At 34.2% G+C, this 15,323-nt stretch overlaps 1 protein-coding gene across 2 annotated transcripts in view; it reads left to right on the top strand.

The window, feature by feature from the left end:
* The first annotated feature begins 815 nt into the window (after positions 1 to 815).
* pdlim5b (PDZ and LIM domain 5b) overlaps positions 816 to 15,323 on the top strand; it is a 131,836-nt gene continuing 117,328 nt past the window's right edge. For both annotated transcript variants that reach the window (XM_030150273.1, XM_030150272.1), the window contains exon 1: positions 816 to 920. The gene's annotated coding sequence lies outside the window, so the exon portion shown is untranslated. The remainder of the gene's footprint in view (positions 921 to 15,323) is intronic.

Below are 15,323 nucleotides of genomic sequence, written 5' to 3'. Positions count from 1 at the left end.
CAGAAACCGATGCACGCGTGTGGTTATCGACCGAAATGCACATGTGTGCAACCCCTGGTTGAACTATGCGTGTGCGGGCGAGTTCCCCATCCCCACCCCCCCCACCGACCAAAACGCACGCACGTGCACCCCCCAACCGGCCGAACCGCTCCCCGCCCATGACACACCAACAGATGAATTCCACAGGAAACACTGAATTATCAGCAGAATAAACCTGGCACTGCTCAGTGTAGTTTGTGGGTTGCCTTCCAATATGGCTGCTTAAACACAAATCATGTGACCCGTGACGTCATGTGGCATCAGTCTATAACTACAAATTCTGGGGTTTCTGAGGCAAGGTACCGTTTTTCAGTTATTTTAATTTGGGGATGAAGCAGGTGGGTTTGGTGGGGCAGTCGAAGCATTTACATGCACTTTATTTGCTTTTTTTTTTTTTTTTTAATTTTCACTATTTACCTACTTTTTTTTTTTTTTTAAATTATTCATTTTACTTGTTGTCTTTTTATCATTATTATTAATTACTTACTTTTGTATGCCTAGTTGTATACTTTTATTTCATGCTCTGTTTAAATGTGCTGAGTCGTTCTGTACAGTTAATGAATGAAATGGTTAATAAAACAGACATATACTAGAAGTCTGGACGGGGACCCCCCCCCCCCCCCCCCTACACACACACACACACACACACACACACACACACACACACACTGCTGCTGCTGCTGTGGGCTGTTCCGGGCGGATGCTCGTGCTCACACGCGGGTGTCTCCGTGGCCCCTCCCACCGGCAGACAGATGGGCTGGCTCATATGCGGAAGTCCCAGTTCCGCCCAGTTCCACTGAACTGAACTCCCAGACCCGGAGCAGACAGACCAGGACCCGCTCCTCTGTGTGGACCCTCCAGACCCGGCACCGGAAGGCGAGGTGAGTTCCATGAGAGACCGAAGAGAAAAGCCTGAAAACGGCGACAGCAGAGGAAGAGAAACGTGTGTGTGTGTGTGTGTGTGTGTGTGTGTGTGCGCGCGTGCGTACAGTGTGGGAACACTCCAGTTGAACAGCTGTAATGTGAAGAACATGTGAAGAACTGAAGTGTGTTCACAGTTTATCTGACTTCTTTAACTCTGAAACGGTTTAAAACATATTCCAACTGAAAAAAGTGTAAAAAGAAATAACAGTGAATATGAACAGTTGTAAGTCTGACATTTTGCTTTGTATTTGTTCTGCATCTTGTGACATATTTATTTGCTTATTTTGGTCTGGTATAATGTTTTGGCATCATTTCATCAGGTATATATTTACCTATAATTTGTTCTTTCTGGACATGTAGTTTTGCACTTGTATTCATTTTGTACTTGTATCTTTGGATGTATTTAGTTTGGTTTGTCGGACTTTATACAGTGTGATTTTAGAGCTAGTTGTGTACGGCTAACTATTAAGGTTATTATTATTTAGAAGAGGACAGGAAATAAAAGATTTTCTTCATCCTGCTCCTTTTTGAGCATGTACATGTTTGTTTACTGGATGATTATTAAATTTTTGCTGATGAAATCCAACACCCATGACTGAAATTAATGAAAAAAAAAAAAAAAAAAAGTCCAACTAGAAAAATATAAGAATAAAGTCAAACATGAGTTTATGTTGATCTGAGGCTCAGTGTCCCTGAGGAAGAAGTACAAAGCTTATCATGACTTGGACTGTTTACTCTGTCTGCTTATTCATGGAAGTCAGAACAGAACAGATTTAATGTGGTGTTTTCAGAGGCAGCAGGTATAAGAGACAGTGCACTTTATAAAATCTAAATATTATTCCTAGAATAGAAGAATTATGAAACCAGTTGAAATGTATAAATCAGGGTTTGTACAGTGCTTGAAATCCTTGAAAATGTTTGAGAAGTGCTTGAAAGTGCTTGTAATTATAACTGTGATGTAGTAGTAGTGGTGATTTATTCGTCCATGTAACAGAACATGATATATACATACATACAGTTTGGATTTCTGTTTTAACCCTTTCATGCATAGTGGTCACTACAGTGGACAGCTTTTGTTGTTTTAGTTCCATATCAGCCAACACAGTGGACGCTCATGCATCATCCCATACACTGACATTCATACTGTAACTTTGCTGCTCTTCATAAACCTGATCTGCACTAACATGTTTGAGTGTAAATCAATTGCTTGTTATTAGACTGTAATTAACAGGTTTTTTTTTTAATACAAAAAGGTTTCTTTTTTTGCATATTATCTCCATGAAGTGAGTAATGACCAGTATTAGTGTATGTTAAAATGTGAGAAAACATCAGATTAGCTGCATTAAAAATGTTTTTATTTTATAGTTTGCACGCAGTTTATCAGTAAATACGTTTCTTTGCTTCAAAAATGAAATGCATGGTGTCCAGCTGAATGGATATTTTTGCAACTCCATGAAAAATAGGTTCATAAAAAATGTCAATCGCATTGTTTTTTCATGCCTAGAGGAAAAAAAAACACTCGGAAAAAAAACTTAGTTAAGCCTCTCATAATTGATGCATGAAAGGGTTGAACATGGGTGAAAAGGCGTCGGCTGAAGCAACATCTTATTTATTATTTACCTATTTACAAGAAGGAAAGTTTGCAGAAATAAAACAAGATAACAAGATGGTGCAGTTTTAAACAATAATATAATCAAACAAATAATATAAACTAAGCAAAATCTTAGATTCATACAGATATTTAGGTTAGTTTATCCTAATATTTATTATATGTTATATTTATTGAATCCCCTAGTTTTAAACATTCTTTTAAATGTAGTGACTGATGTGCATGTTTTTAATCTTTATCCAGGTTATTCCATAATTTTACTCATATTACAGATATGCATTTGCCTTTTGTGTTGGTCCTTGCCTTTGACTTGTTGAACATGATGTGATTTATTGTTAATATTTTCTGTCAGGTTAGATTTCAAGCCAAAGTTACTTACACGAAGGTGAAACATTTAGAAAAATAAAACTTTATGTCATTAAAGATGTTCTCAGATTGACTCCAGGTACATTTTTATTTTAATCTTTGTTTCAGTCCCAGTATGTCTGAAGAACACCATGGATAAAACTTTGTGCTTTCCTTTAATTATTAAACTTTTTGCTATTATTAAACATAATTTTTGGTTTTTATACATAATATAATGTACATCAGGGGTGTCAAACATCCAGCCCTGGGTTAAAAAATGCAAAACTTACACTGAAGATGGATCAGACAATTAAAATAACAGCATAATAATATATAAATGATGACAACTCCAATTTTTTTCTCTTTGTTTTTGAAAAAATTACATGATAAATTACATGATAAAAATGTTTACAATTCCAAATTATCTTTTCACAAAAATACGAATAATCTAATCAACCATGAATAACCTAATAATAAATGGAATTTCAACAATATTCTGTCTGTTACAAAATATTTTTGTGCCTTTTTAGATCCACTGTGATCTGTGTGTTGTCATATTCATGTGTAAATGATAAACTGAGGCAGAATATTAACAAAACTACACTTTACTGTTTGTGCTAAAACAAAGACAAAAAGGTGGTGTTTTTATTTGTCGGTTATTATTCTATTATTTTCCTGGTTCGGCCCACTGCAGATTAAATGTAGCTGAATGTGGAACCTGAACTAAAATGAGTTAGACAACGTTAATGAACATCGCTGTGACAAAAAGTAAAAATAAAACGCGTATATGTATTCATGTAGGCCTAGATATGTATTTTACTCCAGTGATAAGGTGCTGTGCTGGAAAAATTAGCAAATGAGCCTTAAAAGGGCTTGAATTTGACCTTGAAAAATGTGTGTGAACCCTTAGAAGTATTAGTTTACACTGTTTTTACACAGACCCACACTGGTTTAATTAGCTTTAATGATAGGATTAAGTGTACCTGTTGTAAACTCAGATTTAACACGACTGAGAGAACACAGAAGAGAGCAGATGTGGGGTGTTGAATGGTGCTTTAAAAGATTTTCCACTGATCCATGCTTGATTCAGTGTTTAAATGATATTCTTCTATAGATATTTCCATTATATATATATTTATATACATACAGTGGTGTGCAAAAATATTCAAACACTTGTCAAATCTGAAGAAACTGGTGGTTTATTTTTGTCCCAGAGCCTGAATTTCCCTTTTTTGCCACTGCAAAAGGTAAAGACAAAGGTACTGAGAATATTTCACCTACAAATGTGTCAGTCCAGTCCTTTTTTTACATTTTACTCTAATATTTAGTGTGGCCCCCCTTGGCAACAATCTAAGGAAACTCTAAGGAAACTCTCTGGAATGAGCTTCTGAGAGGATGGAACAAGGTTATAATAGTTTTGGATTTTTCATTATAGTTTAGTTTTATTTAGTTTTGACTTTTTTTCTCTAATTCAGTTCGTTTTAATTAGTTCTTAAAGCGGGTTTGCTAGTTTTTATTAGTTTTCACTTTTTTGTCTAACTGCTTAGTTTTAGTTTAGTTTCAGTATTAATTTTAATTTTGTCGTATTTTTTATGTTCTTCGCCAAGACAGGACTCTGCTGCTTTCTCCCAACTTTAGTTTCCAGGTTTCCAGGTAGAGTGGGGACGAGAAGGTGACTGTAAATGACAAGTGATGCGAAGTGACGGACCGTGAAGTACTGTATGGTGCCGCTAGCTAAAATTGCTAGAGCGAAATAAATCGCTTTCGTATCAGTCCGATGTTGACAAAGACGAAAACGAAGGGAATTTTATCCATAATTTTTATCAGTTTTAGTTAGTTTTATAAGCACACAATACAGTTTCGGTTAGTTATCATTTTTTCTTTTAATTATAGTTTTTATTTATTTCGGTTAGTGAAAATGTTTTTAAAATTCTAGTTTTCGTCATTTCGTTAGTTTTCGTTAACGATAATAACCTTGGCGTGGAATGACATTGGGGTTGAAACTCTCAGAAAATACATCGCCACAATGCCAGAAAGATGCACTGCTGGGATTGTTGCCAAGGGGTACCACACTAAATATTAGAGTAAAATGTAAACAAAGGACTGGACTGATATATTTGTAGGTGAAATATTCTCAGTACCTTTGCCTTTACCTTTTGCAGTGGCAAAAATGGGAAATTCAGGCTCTGGGGAAAAAAATAAACCACCAGTTTCTTCAGATTTGACAAGTGTTCGAATATTTTTGCACACCACTGTATATTTATATATACATGTGCACATACACACACATACACATATACATACATATACATGTATACACATATACATATATACACACATAAATGTACATACACATATACATATATATACACATACATGCATATATATATATATATATATATATATATATATATATATACACATACACATAAATGCACATACACATATACATATATATATATACACACACACATATATACATACATACATGTACATACACATATACATATATATACACACATACATGTACATACACATATACATATATATATACCCACACACATACATGTACATACATATATATACATACATGTACATACACATATACATATATACACATACATACAAATATATACACACATACATCTACATACACATATACATACATATATATATACACACATACATGTACATACACACACACAAAAAAAACACACACACACAAATATATATATGTATATGTGTGTGTGTGTGTATACATATATATATATGTATGTATGTGTATGTGTGTGTGTGTGTGTGTGTGTGTGTGTGTGTCCACACATATATGTCCACACATATACATATCCACAATAACAACCCAAATTAAGCCCCTCCCACAAACATGTTCAACCTCAACATCCTCGTACCTGGACTTTTTTCCTTTTACATTATCAATTTTTCTAACCCCCCCCCCCCCCCCCCATATAATTTCAAATTTGTTTTTATATTTTTGCGGGGGTTTGTTTTGGTTGTCTTTTTTATTTGTTTGTCTCAAGTGGATTTTGTGATTGTTGTTTTGGTTTGTTGGTACTCATTAAGAGTATATGTCTTGGTTTTGTGGATTAAAAAATCTTAAATGAGGTCATATAATTAAAAAAATAATAATAAAAAAAAGATCTTTCCTCTGTATTTCCAGGTACCAGACCCTGTAGACAGGCTATGTTGTACCTCTGTAATAGAATGAATCCACACATGAACACTTGGGGCAGTAGATGAGATGGTTTTGGCTTCAGGCTGCACTAGACATGCCAACACTGAATTGTGTTTTAATCTTGTTTTTGGTGTGAAAGTGCTGAAATATTCCAACAATCGGGAAAGATAAGGCCTGATTGGAAAGTTGCCAGCGTTCTGCTTCAAGTGGTTTGGAGAAAAGTAGATGTGGGTACTGCTGCTGCTGCTGTTGATAAAATGCATGTGACAGGCTCAACTGTTTCCCTCTGTTCGGAACAAAAGGTGTGTCTGCTCGCGTCCATGCATGATATCATTATGGATTGCAAAACAAGCAGAGACATGAGATGAGCCTAATGCGTGTTTGTTTTCTCCATATTAGGAAAGGAAATTCCTCTGATGCGTGGGTGGATTAGGACTGGAGTGGGATCATAATATTAGGGCTTTCAATATTATTTTAGCTTTTTACTGACTCCGGACGCCCAAGTTTACAAAGAAACCCAATACTGATGGAATCTGTCATCATACTTGTTTTCTGAGATTTCTTTTGTTTGTGTTTTTTAACCCTTAAAGACCCAAATGTCCACCTTTAACCTAAACCATCTACTGATCTGAACTGTTTAATACCTGTTGATTCACTAATCCACTAAATAAGAATAAAATAAGCAGCAAAACAGATAAAGTGTTCGATAAAATGAACAGAATGAATAATAAAGGGCTGAAAATAATCAGAAACATAAACAAAATAAGCCACAAACTGAACAAAAATTAAGAAATATGTTGAAATAATTGGTGTCAAATACAGTTCTTCATCTTTTCATGGTCATAAGATATGACCATATTTGGACGTTCAGAGGCTCTGTAGTTACCATGGAAATACTGTCATCTTCTCCAACATTGATTCACCAGTAAAACCCATGGAGTTGGATCATTAACAGTGGATAAAATGAACAAAAATGAATGAAATAAAATCTACTGAATAATAAATGATGTGGAAAAAATGAAGAAAATAAGCAACAAAATGAACAAAAAGAGGTGAAGTGATGAATGAAATGAACAGAAAATTAATAAGAAATCAACAAAATAATAAGAAATATTAACAAAATAAGCCACAAACTGAACAAAATTGAAGAAAAAAAGAATAAAACAGGGAACAAAATGTCATCTTTACAACACGGAGTTGGATCAATGACAGTGAATGGACACACTGGGTTATGTTCAGTTAATGACAGATTGGACTGAAAAAGACACTGAAATTATGGGATGGATCTGATGATGCATTTAAGTTATTCACTCCTTTGGCAAAGTTAAAAAAACAAAAACAAAAAAACAGTACCTTAAATTTAAAATTATTTAGGAATATTGAATTGAGATGGTAGATATGTTTTTGTTGTTGATTTTTATTTTTTTTATGGTGTAAATGTTCAATACTCGATGCGGTTCACATTTGAGTTGATGTAAGCGGTGGATCAGGTGAAAAGGAGAGGCAAAAAAAAAAGCTTTTGCTTCTAGAATATTCCTTTTTATGGTTTTTATAATTTCACCCCCACAACTCCAGTCCATCTAGGCTCACATTTCTCCTCACTTTAGTCCATTCACAAATAAGATGAGATGAGATAAGATATGCCTTTATTAGTCCCATAAGGGGAAATTCCACGTTTACAGCAGCAAAATACAAAAGCACACAAGAGCAAAACAAAATAAAGACAAATGAATAAAGTTATTTACAGCTGTGCACATGCTGTTCATGCCACAGGTTTATTGCACAGTTTACTGTATTGTTTATTGTAGGTTTATTGCACAAAATTATAAATAAAATGAGTAATAAAAAATATTAATGTAAAGATCTCTGAAATTATAATTACTGTCTTAATTCCAAGAAATCACGAATAGTATTTGTGACAATACTATTAAATAAATATAGAATAGATATTTTTGTATTTGTGAATGGACTAAAGTGAGGACAAATGTGAGTTAGACGGACTGGAGTTGTGGGGGTGAAATTATGGGATGGACCTGATGATGCATTTCAGTTATTCACTCTAAAAAGTGCCTTGAGTTTAAAATTATTTAGGAATATTGAATTGAGATGGTAGACGTGTTTTTGTTGTTGTTAATTTTTTTTTTTTTTTTTATGGTGGTGTAAATGCTCGATGCTAAGCACATTTAAGCTGATATAAGTGGTGGATCAGGTGAAAAGGAGAGGCAAAAAAATACACTTTTCCTTCTAGACCAGGGGTGTGAAACTCATTTTAGTTCAGGGGCCACATGTGGCTAAATTTGATCTGCAGTGGCCTGGACCAGTAAAATATCAACATAAAAATACATGAATAATCTCACCTTCAGACTTTCCTTTATGTGTTAGTGGGAGAAAAGTAAAATTACATAATGAAAATCTTTATATCTACAAACTGTCCTTTAGAACAATGTGAATAACATGAACAAACTGAAAAAATAAGTGCAATTTTAACAATATTATGCTTCAATTTATCATTTACAGACAGAATATTGTTAAAATTGCACTTACTTCTCTTAAGACATTTCAGGTTGTTCATATTCGTTCAGGTTATTCACATTTTTTGCAAAATTATACTTTGTTTTAGTGTAAATACATGAAAATGTTTACATTTACAAAGAGAAAAATCTGGAATTGTGAGCATTTATAGGTTATTACCATGGTATTTTAGTGATCTGACCCGCTTTAGATCATATTGGTCTGAATGTGGAAACCAAACTAAAATGATTGTTAATATCTTAGTGTAATTTTTCCATTTCACACATTCATCCAAAGGGCCGGACTAAACCCATTGGCGGGCTGGATTTGGCCCCCGGGCCGCATGCTTGACACCTGTGTTCAAGACCATTCCTTTTTTGGTTTTTATGTTTATTACAATTAATGAACAAAGTGTGATGATTGATGTACAAACCAAAATAAATTCATTCATTCATTCATTCATTCATTCATTCATTCATTCAATTCATTCAGTATATTCCATAGAATAATCGTTCTCTAATACTGAAGTCCTGCTTTATCATTCAGCCTTAAACAGTAGGAGAATTCACATTTATTGAATGACTCTGTGCTTTGTATGGAAGGTAAATTTGGCTCTGTCCTTGTAATTTTCCCTAAAAATAAACCCCTTGGCTCACCTCCACCTTAGGTCACCTTGAGGAGACAAACAGCTGTTTTCAATTGGCTCCGTCTAATTTTAGACCTGCATAGTCTACGTGTGCACGTGTGTTTATTTGCTTGGATAATTCAGCTTGGCCGGCCCACTGTTTTTGGTTTTTTTTTTTGTTTTTTTTCGTGTGTGAGCGTGTCTGGTAGCTGGCCAGGTGACGGGCTTCAACAGGTGGTGCTGTGGCCCTGAGGGCATTCTGGGACGGCAACATGACTTACAGCCCCATAGTGACATAACTCTGGGATGACAAGGCCTTATTATTCCTGAAATACTCATTGGAGCAGCATTCTCTTCATAGTCCAAATGTGCAAATGCTTAATACATTCATTGGACTATGGAGGACTGAACCTGCCATATTGAAAAATATATACAGAAATTAAAAAATGGTTTGATATATTAATTCATGTGCCAATACATGATATAAAACAAAAAGAAAAAATAAAGGCATTTATTTACTTGAACATTTTATTTTCTGTAGCATTTATTTATTTATTTTTGTCTTTATTCATATTTTTCCCTCTTTAATGTTTATCCCTGCATTTATTTTTGCATTGTTTTACATTTTCTGTATCTCTTTTCTTATTTATTTCTATATTTTATTTTCATCTGACATTTTTTTTTTTATTCATCGTCATATTTACCGCCCCAGTATTCCCCCTCTTGCATTTTCTTCCTTTATATTTTGTTCTAAGCCTATTTATTCCTCTCTATTTTACATTTCTGTGTGTAAAAATAAATGCAGGGATAAAAATTAAAGAAGGAAAAATATAAATAAGGACTAAATAAATAAATAAATGGTAAGGAAAATGAAATGTTAAAGTAAATTATTACCTTATAATTTTTTTTGTATCATGTATTGGGACATGAATTAATTTATCATGCCATTTTTATATTTCTGTATATATTATCCAATATGGCACATGTGCCAGTACATGATACAAAAAAAAAATTAAAAGGCATTTATTTACTTAAACATTTTATTTTCTGTAGCATTTATTTTTTTCCTTATTTATATTTTTCCCTCTTTAATTTTTATCCCTGCATTTATTATTGCATTGTTTTCTGCTTACATTTTCTTTATCTCTTTTCTTTTTTATTTCTATATTTTATTTTCATCTGACATTTTTTTTTATTCATAGTCATATTTACCGCCCCAGTATTCCCCCTCTTGCATTTTTTCCTCTATTTCTCCAAGGCCTATTTATTCCTGCATTTCTATTTTACTTTTCTGCGTGTCCTTTTTACATTTCTGTGTGTAAAACTAAATGCAGGGATAAAAATTAAAGAAGGAAAAATATAAATAAGGACTAAATAAATTAAGAAATGGTACAGAAAAGGAAATGTTAAAGTAAATAAATACTTTGGTCTACAAGTCAAATGTTTCCAGAATAAAAGGAGTTCAACTTTACCAAATTTCAGGCTGAAGCCTAAGTTTATTCTGCCGACAAAACTAAAATTAATACTAAAACTCAACTAAAACTAAGCATTTAGAAAAAAAAAAGAAAACTAATAAAAACTAGCAAACCTGCTCTACAAACTAATTAAAACTAACTGAATAAGAGAAAAAAAACCCTCAAAACTAAATAAAACTAAACTAGAATGATAAATTCAAAACTATTATAACCTTGGTCTGTGCTGTCTGAGTGCTTTTCTAGTTACATTTAAAACCACATTTGGTTTCTTCAACTTTCACTTAGGACCAGAAGTCACCCTTTAAACTGATGATATAAATCAGAGATGTCAAACTCATTTTCTTCCGGGGGCCACATTCAGCCCAATTTAATCTGAAGTGGGCCGGACCAGTAAAATAATAGCATGATAACCAATAAATAATGACAACTCCAAATTGTTATAATGCAAAAAAAATTAAAAAAGACATTCAGTTATGCCAATATTTATGTTTACAAACTATCCAAACAAAAAGGATGTGAATAACCTGAAAAAAATGAATATCGTTAAGAAATATAAATACAGTTTTATCATATTATGCCTCGTCTTATCATTTCTACATATGCATTACAGATCCGATCTACGAAAGCACTAAACCTTTCGTAACAGGCAGAATATTGTTAAAATTGCGCTTAATTTTCTTTAGACATTTCAGGTTGTTCATATTTGTTCAGGTTATTCACATTTTCATGTTAAAGGATAGTTTGTTCATGTAAACATTTTCATAGTTTAATGTTTTTTGCACTAAATCAAAGAGAAAAAATTGGTGTTGTCATTATTTACAGGTTATTATGATATTATTTTTGAGTTTGATGTCCTAACTTGCACTTTGTAAATTCATCCCGTGGGCCAGATTGGGACCTTTGGTGGGACGGTTTTGGCCTCCAGGCCGCATGTTTGACACCTGTGATCTAAATAATGATATAGGCCTAATTGATTGCTGATATAGTATTGTGTGTAGTGACAGTTTTTTTATTTGTGTGTCTCACCTCTTTTCTACGTCTCTTCCACTTGTTCAAATATTAACTCCATACTCCGAGTTCAGTTACCTCTGTCTGTTTCCTCTAAACCACAGGTGTCAAACATGCGGCCCGGGGGCCAAATCTGGCCCGCCAAAGGTTCCATTCTGGCCCGTGGGATGAAAGTGCAAAAATTAACCTGAACAGTCAAGGTTGTCCAAATCATTTTGGTTCAGGTTCCACATACAGACCAATGTGATCTACAGTAAAAATAACAACACAATAACCCATAAATAATGACAACTACACATTTTCTTTGTGAAAAATTTAAGTGAAAAAAATAAGATTATACTGTGAAAATATTTACATTTACAAAACTATTCGTTGACAATAAAATGCAAATAAATACATAAATAAAAACAAAGAAGAGCAACCTGAAATTTGCAATTTGAACAATGTTCTTCCTGTTATTAAATGTTTTGTGCATTTATGGATCCACTATGATCTGGAGTTGTGTTAATAATAAGAAATGTAATATTGTAGAAATTGTTCAAATTTTAGTTCCAAACTCCAAAATTTTAACAATATTCTGCCTGTTACCAAATGTTTATGTAACATTGTGTGTAATGTGCATGTATAAATAACACGGGGTTACAAAAAAATGGTTTTTGCAAGTTGTCTAGGTTTTTTCAAGTGAATTAGGACCATTTTACACCGCTAAATCCAAAAATGACATCTGTTTTTCTCAAGCAGGTCAGGTTTTTTTTGCCAGTTTGATTTTGAAAAATTTGATCTTCTCACAAAATTCTTTACATTTTTGTGACTTTATCAGTTGATTTTTTTATAGAGTTCTCACCCAAAATAGGTTTTAAGAGAAAAAAATATCATTTTCTAACAGGATTCCTGTTAGGTACAATGGTGTATTCAGAATACGTCAGGCTTATTTTTGCAAGATCTTCTAGTCAAAGCCATTTCATTCACCTGTAATCTTAAAAAAAAACATTAACCCTTTCATGCATTAATTATGAGAACCTTAGTTACGATTTTTTTCTCGAGTGTTTTCATTCCTCCATAGGCGTGAATAAAACAATGTGATCAAGGTTTTCTTTTTTTTTTTTCATGGAGTTACAAAAATGTCCATGCATTTAATTTTTGAAGTAAAAAAACATGTTTAAAACCCAATATCAGAAAGTGATATGAAAACAATGAAATACAATAAAATCTGATGTTTTCTCACATTTTAACATATTCTAATGCTAGTTATTACTCTTTTCATGGAGATCATATGCAAAAAAAACCCAACTTTTTTTTCTAACAGATAACAGTTGATTTCCATTCAAACATGTTAGTGCAGATCAGGTTTATCTAGAACAGTACAGTTACAGTAATGGTCTGAATGTCAGTGTATTATTATGCGATGGTGCATAAGTGTCCACTGTGCTGGCTGATATAGAACTAAAACAACAAAACCCATGAATATAGAAGAGAACAGCTGGAGAAGAACTGTCCACTGGAGTGACCACTGTGCATGAAAGGGTTAATCATAAATTGGTAAAAGTAAAATCTTCAGAACTCGTTTATTGCAAGAAATATGACAGAATTTTGTATCATATGATGTGAAAATGCCCATAAATGTAAGCAAAAATGTTAAAAAGCCAATATGTAGCATAATTCAGAAAGTTGACCTGATTGAGCAAAATTAATTTGATTTTTGGATTCAGCACACCAAAATTATCCAAAATCAGCTCAAAAAACTTAAACAATAAATTTGTTGTTGACCAGTGTTGTAAGTCGAAGCATAATATTGTTAAAATTGCACTAATTTTTCAAATGAAATTTCTGTTTTTTCAGGTTATTCACGTCTTTTCTGTAAAATGTAAATATTTTCATAATTGGGGTTTTTTTGTACTAAAACAAAAAGAAAAACTTGGATTTGTCATTATTTATAGGTTATTAAGTCATTATTTTACTGGTCCGGCCCACTTGAGATCATATTGGGGTGAATGTGGCCCCTGAACTAAAGTGAGTTTGACGCCCCTGCTCTGAAGTGTCCACATATGAAATCAGACGTAGCGTGGTGTCTTCGTTTCTCCATTTCCAATTAATTTCATTGCTTTGAGCATGTGATGCCTAGTGCTGTGGAGGCTGTCATGTTTTTATGTCAACACCCGCCCTTCCTGTTGGGTGGGGTGCAGACGGTCCACCGCACATGCTCTGTGGTTTCCTCACCTTCTGTTAGTTTTACAATCACATCAGCCTGTCTTTAACACTAGGAACTTTTGTATTGTTAAATCTAGTTCGACAGTTTTCCTCAATTATCAGCCTAATAAATGTAATATTGCACTAAATCGTAACATGTGACTGAACTTAACCCCAGTTTCCCTTCCAATAAATTGCACGGCGCTTGAGTGTTTCAGCTGAAAAGGAATGCATGACAGGCACGACTTAAATTAGTGAAACTCAATAGTGCATGAAATATTTTACTGCAGCAAAATAGTCCTTTCTCTGTCTCACTTTTGGACCTGTCCATTTAATTTGCATGCACCGTGTACGTTCAGGATTTGGTATTTGTGTCCATTTATGACGTCTTACGGGATAAAGTCCAGATATGTGCAGTCCATGAACGCACTGTTTCAGTTTGTGCTCCAGTTAAACAAAGAGGCGCCACAGTCTTACAGATGAATGTAGATGTTGGTACATATGGAGCTTTTTAAAACTCTAGACTCTTATTCAGTATTTCTAAACCCCAGAGGTAGGTTTTAAGGCTACTACAGTCACATAGCTGCTCACCAGACCATCTCTTAATGGGAAGATGGATACCAAAAATATGCCTCAGTCAATAGGAAAATAGGAGAGATGATACCTTTGGTTTCCAAGAGCTGATTCCAAAAAGTGTAGCTTCTCTGTGGTTTATCTGCTTCGTCCATGTGCTTATATGGAGGTTTCATTCTGCTGCTGTATACGAGGCAGGTCAGGTGACATATATGTAGGGATGGGAATCGATAAGAATTTAACGATTCTGAGTCCATTATCGATTTTGCTTATCGATCCGATTCCTTATCGATTCTCATTGGGTGAGGGAGTAAAAGAGTACAAGCAGGTGTGTTTGCATTAACTGTCTTTTATATTTCCATCTCTGCACAGAAAATATAACATATACAATATGTACGAATAATAATAACAGGTGATGCCGGGCCCAGTTTTGGGGGGGGGGCAGTGAAAGTGAAACTACAGACGCTTTACTAATTCCTCTATTGCTGCATTTCCATGACGTGGAACCGGTTCGACTCGGCTCATCTCCCATTGTTTTGCACCTCATTTCCTTTCCCCTACCTTCGGAAATTTGTATTTGAGGGGGTACGACGTTTGTTGTCTGCACCGGAACCAGAACTGGGCCTGGTGTTCACTCTGCTGCTAGATTCACAAACGTCACTAAGTAGCGAATCAAATACGTGACATTCCTGTAAATGAATCCCATGCTGTGGACAAATGTTTGAACAGATTGGAGGGATTCCACCCTTTTGAAGAAATGGAAGCTTTGACAGTGTTCCAGTGGACCTGGTGTCGTCTGTTTAGACCGTTTCTGCCTCAACACCATGTTGGCTA

This window comes from Sphaeramia orbicularis, chromosome 12 (assembly GCF_902148855.1).
Source record: "Sphaeramia orbicularis chromosome 12, fSphaOr1.1, whole genome shotgun sequence".
NCBI lineage: Eukaryota > Metazoa > Chordata > Actinopteri > Kurtiformes > Apogonidae > Sphaeramia > Sphaeramia orbicularis.
The sequence above is the reverse complement of the archived record's forward strand: the minus strand, read 5'-3'. Positions and strand labels throughout refer to the sequence as shown.